Here is a 21,298-nt window from a genome sequence, read left to right as displayed (position 1 = left end):
GCCCCCCCATCTTCCGGATGGGAGAGGGAGGAAGGAGAGAAGGGAGTCCAGTCTGGGGTTTGCCCATCCTGAGCTGGAGGTTGTAGTAGTGAGTGGATTGGAGCCCAATTCTAGCTTCATACTAGCTGCAAATAAAAACTAAATACAGCAAGACTAAATCTACTGTGGTAGAAGGCCCCTGCATGCCACATGTGAGCCCCAAATGCAACTTGGTTTGGTGGAGAATCTTAACTGCATGATGGCTTAACTGCATGTACCATGAGCAGGCCCTGGCTTCATATTGTGCTAAGATAGGTATGGATACAAAATTTTTGCAAATTAGGGTTTAAGGACTGGGGTATGAGATACACACTTTGCTTTGGGGAGAGCCCCAAATGAGCAGTAATCATATTTTCTCCTTCAGCCTATATCAGTAGTACACAAACAATGTAATGCCTATACTCCACCCAGAAAGGAAAACCACAGCACCAAAGCACCAAACAGCTCCATTTTCAGTTCATGCTATATGGGCAAGGCTTCTTACAATAAGGAATATAAAAACACATATGATTTTTTTAAATCTGTTTTTTGCCTTCCTACAACCCAATGTAATGTAGCAAATGTACTCTAGACAGGAAAAGGTTTGATATATCTATGCAATTTGCTCAGTAATTGCTACGTTAGTACACATACTCTCCCTTTTTGATGATAAAAACTGGATAACACCAGTGTCTGCCAGGTACTCAAGGATTTGTCTTAGCCACACAGGAAGAAAGATAAGACCGCTCAAAAAAGTTCCAAGTAGGCCACAACCATATTAATTTACCTGAGAATATTTCTGAGCTGTAAATTATACTGTGCAAGTTTTCATTCTCTCCAGGCAGCTACTCATCAGCCCTCTCTTTTCAACCTGGTCATAGCTGCTTCTTGAGACTTAACCACCCTCCCCTTTTATAGGGGGTACTGCCTTCCCCTAATTATAAGGGTGAAGTGACTATTGATCATAAGTGGTTGTTTCCCCAATGTTCTAGCTCCCTAATCCCAGCCCCCTAATCCCAGTTCCCTAAGGGTCCTTCCCCTAAATTCATTTCTCTCCCCAGTTTATTATGGATCCCAGATGACCTCTGGAATCTGTGCTGGACAAAAAGAGGTGTCAGCAATTAACTTAGCTGCCAACTCCAGACCCCAGTCTGGTTCCCAGAGAGTCAATAATTCCTCACCTCATACCAGTCAAATGTGTAGCTGTTCCCTTGTCAGATAGGTGTACTGCTATCCCTAAATAGGTTATGTACCCAGTATGAAACACTCTGATAAGCAGTCACTGATGCACCATAGTCCTACATAAATGTGATTATCTCTCAACTTGCAAATCATCTGGTTTCGTCAATCTGATGAGGTTTGTTAGCTCACCACTAATCTCTCCACTGCACAACCTGACCCCCTTCCTTTTCCTGCTGGCAAGTCAAAGACTCTAGGCATAAGGTGGTGAGCCCATATTAACAAGTGGTTGCTGTCAGTCACCTGTTGAATCTTGCTTAATTACTTGTGTGTTGTCAAGATGTATTGCTATAGGAAATATTTTTTCAAAAGGATCTGTCAAACAGAAACCTGAAATAAGACCTGTAATTTTACTTGGGAGTTTTACGATGACTTCTTTTTGTACCAATGTTAATTTTCAAAAAACTCCATCTGTCTAATATTGAAAGACAACCTACGGCATGTCACCCAGACAACCCCCTCCTCCAGCATGAGCAAACTGAATAACATTACATTAAAAAAAAGGTCTCTCCCCACCCCCTGATAATTAGCTATGCTGATTTTTGTGTTGTCTCTGTTTTTTATCATTGTACAAATAATGTATGTTAGGCAGGAAGTATGATTTTTCCTGATGAATTACCACAGAAGTTAAACGTAAGTTTTTCTGTCTGCGTATGGTTTAGTACAGGGGATTCATATGAGCTAGTAAAAATGTACATAGTGAGTTGGTCCAATTCCAGCTCTCTGTGGGTTTTCAGATGGCCTTTAACATAGCGGGACAAATTCCTCTCTGTACCACTGATCTAAAACCAAAGTAATGCTACTGAAGTGGGGAATCAACTCCATGTGACATGTTCTTGTACAAAGAGGCAAATTCTTTTCCCACTTGCTACTCAAGATATACAACAGTGGAAAAAAGAGCAGAATTGGGTCCGCTGGGTTAAAAATTTCACAGCATGATGTCACACAGACAGAATCCCCACTTACTAAAATTAATTACTGTAGGAGTTATCTCACTTCCTTTTGTCTGAATGACTGGGAAATTGTATGTTAAAGAGCAGCCTGAAAGACATTTTAGTCCAGATAGTCGTTATAGTTATAACTTCCTTTGGCTTTGGTAGGGTTACTACAAACTTTCCAGGGAATAAAAGAACTCAAAATGTTGCCTTTTGTTCCTTGTCTTGTTTGCTTCCTTCAGTATCTCCTGGACCGAATGTACATGTTAACATTAATACAACATGGGCACTTTTTTAGATCCTCATTCTGCAAAATACATGCCTACAAGCATGTGAGTGCCAACTAATGTATTTAAGGATAGGCACATGCTTGTATCCCATCCTGCATTGAAGCCTTATCCCCAGACCTTCAAAACTATTGAGTTCAATTGGAGGTGAGCTTCTAAATACATTTGAAGATCTGGGCCATTTTTCTTCATAAATAACCTTTTTTTATATAACTGACAGCCACATTACTATTTTAACACATTAACTCACTTCCCTCCAAACTCATTAGGTACAATAAGGATGAAACTAATTTTCTATTTAAAAGGGAAAAAATTGTGCAACATTTTATTAATCTATTATTAGTACATTGTCTAGTATAAAAGTATAGTGCTACATTGTTTCTTTCTCAAAATCACAGGTATTTATGCCAGATAATATCAGATTAAGAAAATAATCATTTTCAAAGAATTTTACTTTTTTAACATAATAATCAGTAGATCAACAAATTGTACAACTAGGATTATTTGCCTTCAAACTCCTGACCCAGGTCCTATGACTGGAAACAAACAATATCCAGGTGCTTTCAAGCACCCCTGCCTCCTGTGCATCACATTCATATTCATCTGTGTGCACTCTGAAAGTTCAAAAATTATTACTTAGACCAGGGGAACAAACTACATTTAGCCTGAATGTGTCACAGCCCAACCAGATAGTACCATGGCCTACCAAGAGTTGAGTCTGTGTGAATGCCAAGATTAAGTACCTTTTCAAATATGCACCTGAAGGCAGGATGTCCATGGACAATATTTAATGTATCCATGCTGTACATTGTTTTAAATAATTTGCGATATGAATTATTTGGCCTGGCATCAGATTCTTGGTCGTTGTCTATCCATCAGAATTTGGCACCCACCCAAATTGTCATTAGCATAGTTTTTGTGACCCCCTTTTCATAGATTCATAGATTCATAGATGTTAGGGTCAGAAGGGACCTCAACAGATCATCGAGTCCGACCCCCTGCATAAGCAGGAAAGAGCGCTGGGTCTAGATGACCCCAGCTAGATACTCATCTAACCTCCTCTTGAAGACCCCCAGGGTAGGGGAGAGCACCACCTCCCTTTGGGAGCCCGTTCCAGACCTTGGCCACTCGAACTGTGAAGAAGTTCCTCCTAATGTCCAATCTAAATCTGCTCTCTGCTAGCTTGTGGCCATTATTTCTTGTAACCCCCGGGGGCACCTTGGTGAATAAATACTCACCAATTCCCTTCTGTGCCCCCGTGATGAACTTATAGGCAGCCACAAGGTCGCCTCTCAACCTTCTCTTGCGGAGGCTGAAAAGGTCCAGTTTCTCTAGTCTCTTGTCGTAGGGCTTGGTCTGCAGGCCCTTAACCATACGAGTGGCCCTTCTTTGGACCCTCTCCAGGTTATCCGCATCCCTCTTGAATTGTGGCGCCCAGAATTGCATGCAGTACTCCAACTGCGGTCTGACCAGTGCCCGATAGAGGGGAAGTATCACCTCCTTGGACCTATTCGTCATGCATCTGCTGATGCACGATAAAGTGCCATTGGCTTTTCTGATGGCTTCGTCACACTGTCGACTCATGTTCATCTTAGAGTCCACTATTCCTATGGGTTCGTTGTTTGTACAGCACTCTTCCTCCCCCTTCCCTCCACCCTCTCCATTCTGCTTTCCTACCTGTTGTCTTCTAATCACTCACTCCACTTTATACTATGTTCTGTGCTGTCCTTTCACAGTGTCTGATAAAATGACTTTGGGTTCATGAAATCTTGTGCACTCTATGAGTGTGCTTACATGTGCACATTTAATGTGCATTAGCCCAATTTAAGGCACATTAAGGGCATGTGTCTGTGTGTGTGTGCCCTTAACGCACCTTAAAAATGGCAACTTAAGGCTATTCAAGCCTAAATTTGATACCTGCATAAAGCAAATAGTTAAATAGTCAAATGCCCATTAATGCAGTATGTGTCCACTGACTTGGGACTAACTATAGACCAGTTTCTGATCACTTCCACCAGTAAAAGTATAATGTCTGTACCTGGCCCAAGTGTGCCCATCCAGCTGCACATATGCCCTCTTGCTCCCTATACATGGAAGTTTTTCATTCCCCTGTAAAGTGTAGCTTAAATTTAGGGAAGCACCTACTGGGACTTTTCAGTCCTCAAAGCTGAGAGCAGCTCCAATAGTAGCTTTCTAGGCCACTAGTACAGATGTTAAAAAAGCCCAAGGTGGAAGCAGTTTGTTTTGTGCTTTACTCTAAGTGCCTGGGTTTGGTCAGGAGCAAACAGAACATACATTCACCCTTGTGAAGGGGAGGGGATAGCACGTAGCCTGCCTGCACTGGCTGAGGCCAGCAAGTTTGGGGCACTTTCACCTGCCTCCCAGCAGCTAGGCCACCCCTGACCGGCCAGCACAGCCCCTCTCCCCAGCTCCACCTCCCCCAGCAGCTGGTTGTTAGTGACAGCTGGGGGGGGGCAGCCCCCCACACAGCTGTGCTGGCTCGGGGTGAGGTGGGGTGGGGTGGGGGGAGCTGGGCCCAGACCCACATGGCAGGGGCCTCTGCCCCTGGTGCTGACTGGCTGCTGCTGATAGCTGTGTGGCTCCTAGCCGCAACTCCTGCCTGTGCTGCAGCTCTGCTGCCTGCCCTGCTGCACCATGGACCTTCTCGGGACCAGGCTGGACACACACACACACATACCCAGCCTGTATAAAGATAGAAAAATACAGAGCTACAAATGGTCCTTTCTCCCCTCCTCCAGTCCCTCCTCTTCCCCCCCCAGCCTTTGGCTGACAGCTCAGAGCACCCAGGTGCGAGTGGATTTCCAGCACTCCTCCATGTGGTGGGGGCGAAGAATGAGTGGGGGCTGCAAAGGCTGGGATGCCTGCAGACTGTGACTTATCTCAAGTTGGGAGGGGATTTGGTACAGAAGTTCAATAGACCAGTCTAACCTAAATCACTTAAGTCTGACAATATATCCAGCCAGGTCTATTTAGAGTGGGATCCGCCATTTTTAAACCAGTCTTTGTGCAGAGAATGTCTACTCGGTTATGGGCGTAGACCAGTTTTTGAGCATTTATACTGGTATACATGTAATGTCTGTACCAGGCCTATATGACTAAAGAGAAGGAGAGGGAGACCAAGAGCCAGCCCTTTTTTGCACATGGAGGGATAATGAAGTCGAGTTGGTCTAGATTCTTAGGCATATGTTTCTTTAGCTTATGCCCCTGGTGTCAAAATTGTAGCAGCTGCTTCTCTCTCTTTGCACCCAAGACTTCTGTGGGGTGCCTAGGGAGACAGGCCAAGCTCCATCAGCCTCCTACTGCAAGTATGATTGCCAGTCCCTCTGGAGGAGGAAAGTAGAGAAGGCAGCCAGGAGGGAGGAGGGGGGAGAAGGGGATTTTTGCCCTGGCAGGTCTGAAAATCACCTTTTAATCTTCTCATCTCATCAGGAAGTGCCTACAGCAGGGACTAAAACTGTGCTATGGGCAGTAAAACTGAGCAGTTTTAGCAACTGTTATTACAAACGCCCACTAATGTCTTAATTCTTTGTTGTATCATTTTGGCACAATACACATTGCATTTTTTTTAATTAGATTGAGTAGTTATAGATGAAAATGTATATATTTATTTTATTTCTGTCTCACCCTTTCTAAAAAAAAGGCTCAGAGCTCATAAATTAAAAAAAACAGAGAAATCATTAAAACAAATAAAGAATTAAAATAAAATAGTAAATGATAAAACCAATGTCCCAAATAAAAGAACTTTCAGTTATTCCATAAATCCATCAACTTATTCTTATTATTCTGTAGCTCTTAAAGGGGATTCTTGAGCAGGAGTTGATTATTTATGAGTTAAGCCATGGGTGTGTGTGTTCTCTCTCAGCTTTCAGATACCTTCACCTCCATAGAGACAGGCATCAAGATAAGATCACCAAATAAATGAGGTGGTAAATTCCACTCTATTTAGATTTACAGTATTTAGTGTTTATAGAGACCTTGAACTGAATTTAAACTTCTGTCATCTTATTCTGTATTCTTTATAACAGATTACCTGCTTGTATTATGAATGCCAACAATCTAGCTATCAATATTGTGGGTTTATCACAATTTATGAGAGAACATTTATTTTCATATTCTATTATTTTCCACTTGTGTTTCCACAGTGTAAATGTATTATGTGTTTGCATAATGTAAAAGTATGATGATTTTGATTTATTTACATAATTTAAATAACCCTTATTCATCAGGACTTTTCCTGTTCTACTGTTTACAGAGTTTCTTAATATCTTAATAAAAATAATGTACAAAGCTGTTTCTAGACATTATGTTAGCAAGTTGTCTAAAAATACTTTCAGTATATAGTTTTAGCCCATCTATAACAAAGAATGATGTTTAGCATGTTAATGAGGTCAATAGAAATAGAATGTAGTGAGTTTTAAGCATATGGAAAGGAATAGAGGTTTAATTTTATATTCATAGCACTCTGTTGTTTTGAACTGGGTGAAATAGGGACAAGTAGTTGCATGAAGAAGAGCAAACATCTTCGTTCTCAAGACATATTAGGAAATTCTAAAGAAACCATCCAGGACTGCCTGGAAATCCCCTGGATTTGTCTTCATAATCTTTTGAGTTGAATTCTAGGACAAGGAGTAAGAGGGAAAAGTGCAGAAGGATGACTACAGTTACCATATGTTGCATTTTTGCCATCCCGGACAGTTGGAAGTTAGACTCCCATGTCTCAGACATACCAGTTCTAGCACATCTCCATGCTAGAAGGGGAGTATGAAACAAGAACTATATTACACACACACACAAACACACCTTCATCTCCCCTCAAAAACTAAACAGCTTCATATGTATCTCTGTGATGCTGAATAAATCACATAGGCCTGGATCCTAAGCAGGTATTTAGCTACCTAAGTCTTCAGAAATCAGTGGGGTTAGGCACCTAAATACCTTTGAATGTATGGGATTCACCTTTCAATTAAACCATATGCACATGCTTCTCCAGGGAGGCAGTGGGGGAAGGGCCAGGGTTGAGTTACCCCAGACCCTTCCCCACAATGTGCCCCACGGTGCACATGTAGCTGCTGCTGGGCACAGAGCCTGGGCTGCTTGCACTTTTCCCACCCTGTGCCACAAGGCATGCGTGCAGCTACCACTGACCATGGAGTCAAGCCAGGGCTCTGGTCCCCAGTGTACTGGTTGCAGCCTCCCAGATGCCTGCCACAGCCAGCCTAGGCTCTGGGCAGCTGCTGCCTACCTAGAGTCGGGACTGTTTGCAGCAGGGCTTGCAGCCCAGGCTCTGTGGCTGGTGGCTCCTGCCTAAAATCCAAGCCAGCTGTGGCATGCCTACTTGGTTCCCTGGACCCCCTGCCAGCCAAGGCTGGTCCAGCCCAGCTCAATGTGCTGCAGTCTGGATACACGTGTAAACAACATTCCTGGGAGCAATACATTCTGGAGCAATAAGCTCCAGAGTTTATTGCTGCACATTAATGGCACATGTAGACATGCCCAGTGTGAACCAAATGTAATTCCATTAACCAAAAAACCAAAATCAGACCCTGCTTCTTAAGCATTCTAGGGCTTTGTACAGACATTACAGCCTAAAGTTTTTTGGGGGGAAGAATGTGGGATCCTTTAATTACTTAGTAATTAGATATGTGCCAGAAGCCTGAGCTAAGGTGAGCTGGGGGAGGGAAGGGCACGATGGGGGGACAGAGGGGGACCTTGGGGGATTGGTGGAGCTAAAAGAGGGATTTGGGGGGAATCAGAGGGACTAATGGGGTCCTTGGAAGGATCAAAAGAGTAGTGGGATCTGGGGGGGGCCATTGGGGGAATAGGGGGTTAGTGGTCCCCCTTGATGTTTCCAACCCACTCTGATTCTGCAAACTGCTCCCAGGGCTGGTTTTTCCAGCATTCACCGGTCTGGGAGCCTGATTAAAGTAAATTGAGGTTGGGGGAGGAGCAGGTAGATGGGGGGGGTCGCTTCACAGGGCGGGGGGTTGGCAGGATCAGGTGTCTCTCTCGCTTAGATTAGCCATGGAAATCAAGGACAACAAGAAGTCCTTTTTTAGGTACATAGGGAACAGAAGGAAAACAAATGGGAGTGTGGGGCCATTGCTCAACAACTCAGGAGAGCTGGTTACCAGCACCCAAGAGAAAGCTGAACTCCTGAATGACAACGTCACCTCGGTCTTTCACCAGACCAACGGGAAAACAACATCAGGTAAAGTACAGGATAAGCACAGTCGGAATAATCGTTTTCCTACTATTGTCATAGAATTGGTGACCAATTAAAAAAGTTAGACATATACAAGTCAGTAGGACCAGATGATCTTCATCCTTGAGTGCTGAAGGAGCTGGCTGAAGTCATTGTGAAACCCCTGGCAAAACTCTTCCACAACTCATAGCACTTTGGAGAAGTCCCTGAGGACTGAAAGAGGGCCAATGTTGCGCCCATCCACAAGAAAGGCAGGAGGGAGGACCCAGGTAAATATAGGCCAATCAGCCCAACTTCCATCCTAGGGAAAATCCCAGAAAAGTTCATCAAGGAGTTTATCTGCAATAAGCTTGCAGAAAGTAAGATTCTGAATGACAACCAGCATGACTTCATCAAAGGCAGGTGTCTTGCCTTACCAACCTCATCTCCTTCTATGACCAGATAACTCACCACCTGGAGATGAGAGAGCAGGTTGACATTGTATACCTTGACTTCCAAAAGGCCTTTGATCTAGGATCCCATGATCTCCTCATGAGAAAATTAGAGGATTGTGGGCTTAACTCCAAGACAGTCAGGTGGGTGAGAAACTGGCTGCAGGATAGGACTCAGAGAATCTTAGTGAACAGATCTGTGTCATCCTGGAGATAAGTTGGCAGTGGTGTCCCGGAGGAGTTGGTTCTTGGTCCAGTACTTTTCATCATTTTTATTAACGATCTGGATGTGGGGGTGAAGAGCTCACTGGCCAAGTTCGTGGATGACACCAAGTGATGGGCAAAGATGGTCACACTTGAAGATAGGCTACAGATACAGGCGGGCCTACACAGGCAGAATGGAATCTACCTAGACATGCAGATTGAAGTTGGGCAGATTGGAATCTGATGAAGTTCAATGTTGAGAAATGTAAAGTGCTCCACCTTGGGATGAGCAACCCCCAACACAACTACAGGCTTGGTAGCACCAAACTGACTAGCACCATGAGTGAAAGGGACCCGGTGGTAATAACAGACCACAGTACGAATATGAGCCGGCAGCACAATGCTGTAGCCAGTAGGCCTGTGCGAAGCAGCTAGTATTCGCTCTGGATTTGGATTCAGCTGATTTGGGGGACAGTGATTCAATTCAGTGATTTGAATCACTGTCCCAAATTGATTTGGCTGAATCTGATTCAGAGATTTGGCCGCAGCCAAATTGGCCGAATTTCCAAAATTGGCCCCATCCCCTGCCAATAATTGGCTCAATATTATCAGTCTTCCTTGCTTTTGGAATTTCTCTGGTATTCCAAGATTTATTTAAAAAAAAAGAATGCCAGCAATTTAGCTATCTCAGCAAAATCTTCAAGGACCATTGTGTGCAAATTATCCAGTAGATAGCATTTAACATTCTCCTTGTTTGCTTATGTACTAATTTTTTTGATATCATATCAGTATACAGATACACGGCAAAGTTTCCTTTTCTAATTCTTATATTAAGAATTTGATCATCTCAACCTCATAATGGGCCTATGGTTATTATTAAGTTTAAACTTGCCAGCCAGGGATTTTTCCCTGAAGTCAGAGCAGCATTGACATGGAAAAACTAGAAACTCTTTAACTTGACCCCCTCTAGGGATTTTAATTTTATGACATATTTTTATTATGCAAAGATGTACAAAAAGGATGACTTGAATGCCCTGTGTGAAATTAAGTCAATTTTTGAATGGCAGGGAATTTCAAGTACTGTCAACCCAAGTCAAAACTAAACTGGTGACCTACAGTCAAAAGTCTCCCTATTTACCATTTACAATGTCTTAAGCCATCTAAATCCTCCACTTACCATGACTATATTTGTAAAGATTCAAGGTTACAATGGAAGTAATGCATGTTAGAGATGAAATTTTAATTACTTAAACTGAGAAAAATGGTCACTTTAAACATTGCTTTCAAGTTGCTTTCATTACTAGTTCAAAAGTTTTCAGGATAATTTTTTGGTACTGATTTAAAGAAGTAAGACAGAAGGCTGGGAAGAGATGCACCTTATAGAGTCTATAATATAGACTAAGGGTGCATCTACATGACACAAGAGTGTGTCTACTGCACAGTAGATTAGTATAATCCATGTAAATCTGGCTGCTCCGGGGGACAGGAGAGGAGTGGATTCCCAGCTCCCACTTGCTCCCCAGGTCAGCCGGTGATGCATAGTGGGTGCATGCAGGTGCATGCGCACCCCCTGAGATCAGCCATGCACCCCCTGGAAGTGCCAGCTGTGAAACCGTAACCCCACCCTCCATTGGCAATCATCCGCTGGTGGACACCCCCCACCCATCAGCGATCTGGTGCCACCCAGATTCGGGAGGCACCAGTCACCCATGCCTGGCTCCATGCCAAGCAGGGCAGTTGCTGGAGATCCCTGTCCCCCTGTGGCAAAGCAGGGGTCCCTGACCAGCCACAGTGCTAGTTTCCCCACCTGCCTCTGGGCATGCCACCCACCTGTCTCATCTGCCATGCCTTGTTGTTATTTAATTGAGGTGTTAATTAAGGTGGGAGGCTGCCCATTCTTGCCCCAATGCCACGGGGTGCTATCTGTGGTGCCATTCCTCCCCTACACTGCAGCCCAAGCCTCACAGATGGCATCCAGATGACACAATGCTCCCAGTCTATAGCCAGACCAAGCTTAGGCCCCGTTGTCAGGCCTCAGACTCACACACATTCATACCACCCTTATCTCACTAGGGCCTCACATACTCCACCCTCTCTCACAGGGTCTTTCACACCTCAACAACTTGTACTGCCATGCTCCCTCTTGGAGCAGGCCCCTTAGGCCATAGGCTTTAGCTAGCTCTTACCTTGGGTGGCAGACGTACCATCTATAGGGCCTCTCCTGTGACCCTCACTGGGGTAGTACCTAGTCAATTACCCAACCAGGTCTAAGCTTGCCCTGGCCCCTCCTGGGGCAACTCAATAGACTCACACATACTGGGCTCCCAGCCCTCTGGTTTTCCTCCTCACTGGGGCTGCTTATCTCCACCCCCCCTCACTGGGGCTCCACACCCTGCCCTTTCACTGGGGTCTGCTACCCTGTCCAGCTCAGGTGGCTGTAGCCCTACCTGGCTCTCTGCCCTAGGGCATTATACCCTGTGAGGCTCAGGTGGCCACAGCCATGCCTGGCCCCCTCTCAGGGTCCCTGCAGCCACAGGACTCGCAAAGAGCCTGGGCGCTGCTCCAGGTCCGTGTGCTGACCTGGACCCTGTCTCAGGACTCCCATGAGCCTGGGCTCCCCCTGAACCAATTGAACCCACCAGGGATGTGGGAGCTGGGGTTAAGCCACCCCGACCCGCCTTTAACCGGGATGGTAACTGGCCTGGTATTTCCTGGAGACTCCCGCACCACCAGGAGCTCCACCAGGCCACCCACTCCCAGCAGGGTGCAGTTTTAAGTCATGCCCAAGACCAGGAGCCTCCAAACCATCCCCTACAGCTCCTTTCCTTACCGCCAGGATGTTAAATACAGCCTTGCAGCCAGGCAATATTTCTGCCTACCTCACCAACAGGGAACTGCTCTGTTTATATAGGTGGCCGGAGATCTAAAATGGCCACCACAATCAAGCACCTGCTGGCTGCTTGGCTCAGCTCTTAAAGTGGCAGGCACCAACAGTTCCCTGCCACACACCTCCACCCCCAACCAGCAGGAGGCTTGCCCACAGCTGCCCCATACCCAGGACAGTTCCCAGCAACCCCCTGCCAGACAGGGAAGCCCTACCCAGGTGGAGGCTTGCTGGCACCTGTGTGCGCAGATGAGCAGGGGGCCAAAAGAACTCTGCCCACTGCAGGGGCAGCTCTCTCCCAGCCCTGTGCACATCAGGTCCCCTCCCAATATGCACAGGGCCACCAGGAGACAACTGTCACTGCGTCCAGCAGAGCATTCATGACCCCATGCTTGGAGCTCCCCCTAGCTGCTGCAGGGGGGCAGAGCAGAGTGGGAGCAAATCTGCTTCCAAGAGAGAGCACATGCAAACATGCTCCTGGGTGGGCTTACTATGCAGTATTTTACTGTGCAGTAAGCCTACTTTAAGCTAATAGCATGTGTAGATGCACCCTAAATGAATCCAAGGTAGTCTTTAAGGTGCACCTCTACCCTGGTTTCTGCCTGACTTCAAACTAACGTGATTAACTCCCTCTCTCTGCTTAAAGAAATAAGAATCACTTTGTACATAGAACAAAGCTGCGGAACAGTAATGCAAATTATAACTCTCTCTACTAAAAAACAGGGAAATTAAGTGCTGGTAGATTAGGCGTTGGTGTTCTGTACTAAATTCATGTCATAGCAAAGTTCTAACCTTTGGAAAAGGTATAAAACAAAAAACAAAATTACTAATTAATTTTTGGTTGTGCACTGTGAGTATTCTGTAAGTATTTAGTACACATAGTATAGTAGCCAGTGGGAATGCCACTCCTGCTTAAATTGGTCTCCTATTGATTCATACAGTCTATTCAGATCCAAAGTGAAACAAGAACAGTGACTTAAGAGTTGCTAAATCTACTGATGGTGTAATGAGACTAAGATTTGCCATAATTTAGTAAACTTTTTGATACAGCTAATCCAGTACCTTTCTTTCCTTCGAATGATGGCCTGCACTGTAGCGGTCTATTTCTGGCATTTGTAATATCACCTTCATACATGGAAATTAAGTTTCTTTTGTTTTTGGAAAAAAAATGACCTATAATGCATTTAATCAGTTAAGTAATGCTGTACATAAAGAATAAACAGTATCTTGGAGCCCGGTACAAGTATATCACTTGAATCAGTATGGGCTAACAAGCAGTCATTTTTCTTGTTGCAGTATAACATTATTAGTAAGAGAAATATTAGACCATATTAGTGACATTAATAGCTAACATGCAATCAAAGGTCTTTGAAAAACAAATAACATTATCATTTGCCAAGGCTTTTGGCTTAAAGAGCGATGAGGAACATCTCTCTGAAGTCTGAGAGCAGGGAATTTCCAGCATATCTTTCAATCTTTTATATTAAATCTTTTTTAAACTAAGGTTTAGCTAACAGCTATATGGTTGGCTAGGACAGACTGCTTCCAAACATGAGGGAACAGATGGCAGGGACTTTTCTATTTAGTCACAGGTCTACCTTAGGGCAAGGATGTTATTCCATTATTGTTATCTAATCATTCATTTCTGAGTGCAGAAAAGTACATTCCCAATATCAATTACATGCTAAAAAACAAATCGCATCTCCTTAGCAAAATAACATACAGCTCTAATAGTGAACCCGCAAATGAGATGCAACTGTGCTATGCTAGCAGTATAGCAAAATATCAGATTGTGTTCATCATCTAGGAATAAAATAATTAGCCATGTATTGTGTTTCTTCCCAGGATTTATGATCCTGTTAAAATATATACACTTTTCCTTCACTAAATAAAAATATGAGATGAATATTTCACTTTATATTAATCAATTAGAACCTCATTCAGAAAATCCAAAATAAAATGGCACCTTCAATCTGTGAATGTTTTGTGAAAGAAAGAACTGCTGGTTTAGGTCTCACTAGGACTGCTTCTGTCTCCCCTATGCAGTGTTACGGCAGAATGTTTTTGCATGCTCCTCCTTTGAATAGCAAACGAACTTGAAAGGCAAAGGTGATAAAACTAAACCATCTTTAGAATCACATTTTTTTTTTTTTACTATTTCAGTTTTAAAAATACTACTGTATTCTTTAAGGAGGATTGACATTTTAACATTACTTCCCATTTCATCTGTTATTGTCAAATAGGTAAATGTGGCTATTTTAACGTCTTGGAATATTCTTTGTCTCTATATTCTTTGTCTCTTCCCACTGCATTTTCTATGTTAAGAAGAAAGCTAACTATGTCTTTTTGGTTTTGTTTGTTATTGTTGTATGTTATCTACACTTAAAAAAAAAAAGCTTTTTATTGGAAAAATGCCAGTTTGTCAAAATTAGACATTTCCCCAGGAAATAGTCTGCTTTGGTGATTTTTTTCCAACTTAAAAATTTATTGAGAGAGGTTTCAAAATAACTGGAATCTTTTGCTACTTTTGAAGTGAAGTATTGTGGTTTTCCCATTTAAGATATGTGAATCTGCACTAAAAATATTTTAATATTAGACATGGATAAAAGAAAGACTGAACTTAAATGAACTTCCCATATGATTTTTCAATATACGATCTCATTATTTTTCATGGAACAAGCAAACCGTGCTCCAGTTTAATTTAGGAACTGATGGGAGGGATTGTTAAAAGTGACTACGGCTATGTCTATATGATAAATTTACCGTGTCCAGAGAGGTGCCCTCAAACATGCCATACCACTACTGGGCAGCCTCCAATGTTGTGGGATAATTAGCACAAAGGCAGGCTAATTGACACTGTTACTCAACATGAGAATGTGACTACAGTGCTCCTGGTTAGGAGGTAGCCCATAGTGAGCAGCACAGTATATTTGAGGGCACAAGACTAGGCAGCGCACATTTACTTTGTAGACATGGTTTAAATAAATTGGGTATATAAACTCCCATATCTGTTTGACTGAAGAGAGATGCCACACTCACTTAGACACTTGAAGATTTCAGCTTCTTGAAAATCTTAGTCTTATTGAGGCAGGCTTTTCTTTCTATTGTTCCTTCAATGTATGATCCCACATCTTATAGCCAAATTACATGTTATTGATCCCAGTAAGTGCGCTGCATTGCTCTTCATACTATTAAACTTCATTCCATTATTAATGCTTCACTCCACGGGGTTATGTACATTTTCCTGTATAATAATCTAGGCCTCCTCCATCTTGTTACTACTTCATTTTGGCATCTTCAAATTTCATAAGCATCCATCCAGTTCCTACACCAAGGTTGCTAATGAAAATGAAACAGATGGGCCCCCAGACTGATCCTTAAGGAACACCTCTAGTCTCCAGTCTGATAACTCCTGTGAGAACTTCAGTTAATAACTTCAGTATAACATTTAAATGTGACAGGTTGGTGCATGCCACATTGCTAAACCTGGCTCAGAGCAAATGCAAGCACAATAGTGATGAGAACATCTCGCTGCTAGAGCTGATGACATTTTTTAAACTTTGAAATGTCAAATATGTGTTTCCATATTTTAATGTTCATGAAAAAGGGGAGAAATATTTAATTTTAAGAATTTTTAATCTGTATATGTTTAGCTGAAAATTTTCAGGTTTTAAAATTTCAGCAATAATAAAAACAGGAGGAACCGAAAAATGTTTCTGTTTTTTTCTTCCCATTTTCTGAGATTTCTCTGCTGTGTGCCACTGCAAGCTTTCATGTATGTAAACACAAGGTACTATGAGCACCTTGTTCGTAATGCCAAAAACCTCACTGAACAGTACATTATCCTTTCCTATTCACCCAGTTCTGTGTCATTAAAGAACTGGATGAATGGGAAAGGATCATATTTCCAGAGGACAAAAAAGATACAAAACAAGTAACACAATTTATTTCAAATGAGAGGAAAAAACAGGTGTTGTTTATGCGAGTATTACTCCTAGATGAAAGTTTAACAAATGGAAATAAGTGACTCCACTGACCAAACCTTCAGCTTTCTTGTTTTGTCTATGCATGGCCTTTGTGCTCACCAAAAGTCAGAAAGAAAACAGAAAACAGAGAGCATTCAGTACTCCCATACACTGAGATAGCAACAATCAGAGAATAACCCAACCTTCCTGGAACAGGCAAAAACTGGTTTTCCACTGCGGAAGGAGGAAGAATAGCTCCCCGCTCCTACCTTTTGGCCTTAGACAGAGACCAAACATGAACAAACCGAAGGAAAAGGTCATCTTTAAATATGTCAACATAAAGAGAAAAGGAAACAATGACATCCCATTAAATAATGAGATCTTCCATTGTGTTAAGAAATGAATCTCTCTGGTTTATTGGTGTTTTTGACTTGGTCTTTTGTTTGTTGGTAGAGGGGGATATTTTTGTGACGTTTCCTGAAGATGGGGATCTTTTGCCCATTGGTGTGATACTCCTTCAAACCAGCAGAGATACTTCTTCCTGTTTCCATCAGGCTGGGTATAGACATTTGGTGAGGTTAGATTGCATTAAAAATGGCCACCCAATTTAACTTAGTTTACTCAGGTGCGATCTTACACTAGTTAAATTGATCTAAGGGTGAACTGTACAGAAGTTCAGGACTGTTAGATTGATTTAAAAATGGCCAACTTGATCTAAGTTAACCCTACCATTGAGGTACATCTAACTGAGGTTGGGTCGGCCATTTTTAATATGATCCAAATGTCCTGAATTTCTCTACAGTTCCTAACACAGCCCCAAGGCTGGGAAAGCCCAGCCACTGGCCCCAGCCCCAGGGCTGCACTTTTCCTACCTTTTCCTTGGCACCAGGCTATTTTGGGGCCTTTGGCCCTTCCCCTGACCCCCAGGCAGACAAGATACCCTCCACCTGGATCAGTCAGCACCCCCCACCCACCGGCTGAACCTGCCAGACCCCCCATCCTGCAAGCCATTCCTGGTGCCAGTTTTGCTGGCATTCGCCAGTGCTGGGAGCTGAGGAGGTAAATCAAAATGGAGGGAGGGGAAGGCTAGATGGGGTGGGTTGGTTTGCTAGGGGTTGGGAGTTGTTCATCTGGGGTTCAGGGAGGATCAGGAGGCTAAAAATAGCCCATGGTCCTGAGCGGTGAGGGAGAGAGCCCCCCATCCTCTCCAGCCTCCCTGCAGACCCTGCAAGACCCCCAATCCTGCCAAACCTGCCCAGACCCCCATAACCCTCCAAGGATGCTAGTGACCCTTGTAATCCCCCCTGTTGATCCTATTAACACCACCACAATCCTCCAATCTCCTCTGCAGACCCTGTTAGCCTCTCAAATCCTCCAACTTCCCTGCTAGCCTCCCATCACAAGTTATTGCAGTTCAGGTGGCCATTTTTAACTCAATCTAACCTCCTCAAATTTCTTATGTACCCCTAGTTCTTCAGGAAAATCATTGCACCCCTGATCTGTCAAACTGTCCCCTCCCCCAGCACACACTTTTTCCATTTATACCAGTCCCAGATTCCACAATCCAAAGCAATAGGTACACAAATACCTATCTGGTCAATCTCTGAATAGTGTTTGCTTACCCAGTTGTCACCTGAATGCAATGAAACACACAAATATCTGCTTCTGTGATAACAAGCCATTAATTTACTCTTTGTGTACTATGTACCTACCACCCTGAAGAACTTTGGGCAGGAATTTGGCCCTTCTCTACACAAATTACCAGTAAATATTTATCAAACAATTATTTATGCCAGGTCATCTGGATATTTTGCTAATAAAGTAATTTCTTGTGACTGCAGAAAAGATTTCCTGGAGTAAAAGTCTTCCATGAATATTAAAGCATCTCCATCTTTTAAAGGTATGTTTAAAAAAATCCCATCCATTTCTTAGAATTAAATGATCAGCTATCCAAAAAGGAAAAAAATAAATAAAACCACTTCAGTACCATAATCTTAGTCAGGAATGATTTTTAATTCCTGCAATCAATATCTTTCCCTTTCTTGCACATGAGTATGGTTTTTTCTCTCCTTCAAGCATTTGATCTTGCCTCCTGTCAGTCAAGTACTGCATTCTCAAATGTTCATTCATAAATCTGAGTTTTTCTTTACAGTACTGCAGTTTCAGGGTGTGTCAGTTCACATCTTTGATCACAACCTCCAGCCTGCTCTGTGGTTTTTTCCAAGCAACACAAAGACATCACCATCACTTTGCTCCAAAATATGTCATGACGATGCAAACTACAGCAAAGGTCACTTGCCTGGGTTTCAGGTCTACAGTCAGAAAACCCAAATGCATGGCTGTCCTCTGACCCACTTCTTTCTTCCCTATGTTCTATTTTAATCCATTTCCCCCACCCCCAAGCCAGTCAGTTGCTTATCCAAATGTCTCTCACCACTTCCTCTTTAAACTGCCTGGGCCAGGGACTGCTGACCTGAGAGCAGAACTTCATTCACGGCTCTTTGTCTGAAACTCTGTTTCATCTCCAGCTAAAAGGTCTTGTCTTAAAGTGCCTGTCATTAGTTCCACTTACACCCACATCACAGACAGTCTGTTCCTTAGGAGTCAACTTCACCGGCTGTTCTTTTCTTCCCTCTTTCCCCATGCAGTACTATTTGCCTCCCTCTTCTTCATGTAGTTATCTTCACACCTGTTAGGGAAATGCAGGAATAATATCCCCATTACAAAGGGAATGGAGCAACAGAGGGAAACAAAACCAAAATCCGCTAAAGGTGGATCTACTAATTCAACTAAATCCACTGATTTAGCAGCAGGAGAGAGGGGCCTAAATTCATTTGTGGATCTTGCCCAAAATGATTGGCCCAAGATTACCCAAAAGCCAGGATTGAAAATAATCCCTGCAAAACCCTAGGTGAGAACCCTAACTGTTAAGCCATACTTCTACCTTCTCTTCACCTCCAAAAGTTACATAGCCACGGGGCTGATCAGAAAGCACATTTAGGAATTCCTAGTCAAGAGAGTCCCACAGATCTGAACTGGAACCCAAACCAACCAGGGCCCCAAGTCAGCACAGTTCATCATGGCATACTGGAGTGGGGAGGAAGGGGAGTGCCTTTAAATATGCCCTCTGCAAAATATCTGGCATGTATATATATATATATATATTTTTTTTTACTGGGGATGATTCTCTCTCCAGTGCCTCTTTTAGCTGCTTTTGCTCCTCCACAGCTGTGCCCAGCCTCCTTACTTCTGCTTGGAGAACATGATTTTACTTTTCAATCTCATGCAGTTCACACAGGCCTAGCTCTGTCTAGCCATCACTTCACTCTGATATATACTTCTTTTCCCACTCTCACAACCTCTGGTAGTTCAGAATTTGAAAACATAATCATTGTGAAATGTTATATTTCAAGTTATTAAGGAAAAAATGAAAGCACATCGTTCCCTCCCACCCAGCACTCTGCTTATTGTATCTCTCCAATTCCATATTTTGCTGTGAACTGATTTGGTTTCATAGCTTAGAATGAACAAGCTATACTGGCTTTATATAGCTTAGGATGAACAAGCTATACTGGCTTTATATAGGTACTTGAGCCCTCATGAATCAGAAACATTTTGTGGCTAATCTTTTCCTCCAATGCTACATAGCTTACTCATATAAAGTACTGTCTATTGAACAATTTGTGAAGCAAGGTTATATAACATTTGCCATCAGCTTGCATCCCAGCCTGCAGTTAATTTGAACAAGACTGTGACAGAAAAAAAATGCTTTTGGCTGCCTGGGAAGCGAGACATTCTCCTACTTGTTGTTTTTACTGCCTGGGTGGAGACAAGATACAGTCAGCTGTAAAATTAAAGATAAGGATATGGCTTTCTGGCATTGCTGTCTTTCAAAGCATCTTTGCTTCTTCTGGCATCAGTCGGGAATGGAGAGGTGTTTTTCCGGGAGGTTATTTAAAGAATGCTAGTTTCATAACTACAGTAAGTATATAGTGAATCCGAGTGATTGCCAACCAAGCCCGTGCATCTTGATTAGTTTACATGAGTATCTCTTTTCTGCATAACTGTATCCTCACTGCTTTTACACTCACCCACAGATTGCATGCATCTGGGGGCATTCCCAGGTTTCTTTGTGTCAAGATGCTCTGGGTTTGTTTTCATAATTTAATTACAGGAGATCTTGTCAGTCCTGCAAGAGGAACTGTGGGAAATATTGGAGGTATCAGCACTCAGGTGATTTATCTCCCTGCAATCTGGGCATGCTCCAACCCAAGTTTAAAAAAGTGCCAAGGTTTCTTTGTTATTATAGAGATGTAAGGCAGGAAAGAACTTCAAGAGGTTACCTAGTCCAACAGAGGATCAAAGCTGCAACTTTGATGTTAATAGCACCACGCTCTGACAAACTGAGCTAACCACCAACACCCTAATCAGGTAAGCTAAAAATACGTACAAACCAGGGTCAGAAATTTGTATGAAGATAGCAAAAAGGCAGAGTTGCCTAGGTAGGCAACTCTTACCTAGGGCTAAAACCCAGGTAAGAGTTGGAGTTAAATGTTGAGTGAAGACCCACTCAATTGGCTGTCAAAAGTACTTTTCCTTGAAAAGCCAGAAAACAAATTGGCATTTTTCCAATAAAATATTTACATTATATCTCTTTTCTGAAACTGTGTTGCAGGCTCCTACATCACTTGGCTGCTTTAAAAAATTGTATCCATGATCCTCTGCCTATCATCACAGCCCTCTCAACTGATACAGAGAATTCTAAATGTATACGTTTTAGTACTTTTTAAAAGTAAATTGTAGGAGACTCCAATAAGCTTCAGAAGATAATCACAATAAATCTCCCTCCCTCAATGTCCTTTCTTGTTACTTCAGCGCACATTTAATCAGGAGCTTTCAGATGCATTACTGATATAAGAGCTTATAATGGAGAAGTCCACTAAAATTGAATCATTGACTACTTTTAAAGTGTAGATAACAAACATAAAATTGAATCACTGACCATTTATTCTTACCTACATGTTTACCTCCTCTATTTTTCCTGTGATCTCTCAGCATAATCTTGTGTGTAGAGGAGACTGCAGCAGCCTGCTTGTCCCCTTCATTATCTTT

The 21,298-nt window shown here is 42.9% G+C and overlaps 1 long non-coding RNA gene across 1 annotated transcript in view; it reads right to left on the bottom strand.

Annotated features, from left to right (window-relative positions):
* Nucleotides 1-18,546: 18,546 nt before the first annotated feature.
* Nucleotides 18,547-21,298, bottom strand: part of LOC102372321 — a 15,462-nt gene continuing 12,710 nt past the window's right edge. The window contains exons 2-3 of the long non-coding RNA XR_324606.3: nucleotides 21,202-21,294; nucleotides 18,547-18,875 (exon numbers count right to left, since the gene is read on the bottom strand). This is a non-coding gene — a long non-coding RNA (uncharacterized LOC102372321). The remainder of the gene's footprint in view (nucleotides 18,876-21,201; nucleotides 21,295-21,298) is intronic.

Source organism: Alligator sinensis, unplaced genomic scaffold, assembly GCF_000455745.1.
Source record: "Alligator sinensis unplaced genomic scaffold, ASM45574v1 scaffold417_1, whole genome shotgun sequence".
NCBI classification, from domain to species: domain Eukaryota; kingdom Metazoa; phylum Chordata; order Crocodylia; family Alligatoridae; genus Alligator; species Alligator sinensis.
This window is presented reverse-complemented; position numbering and strand designations above follow the sequence as displayed.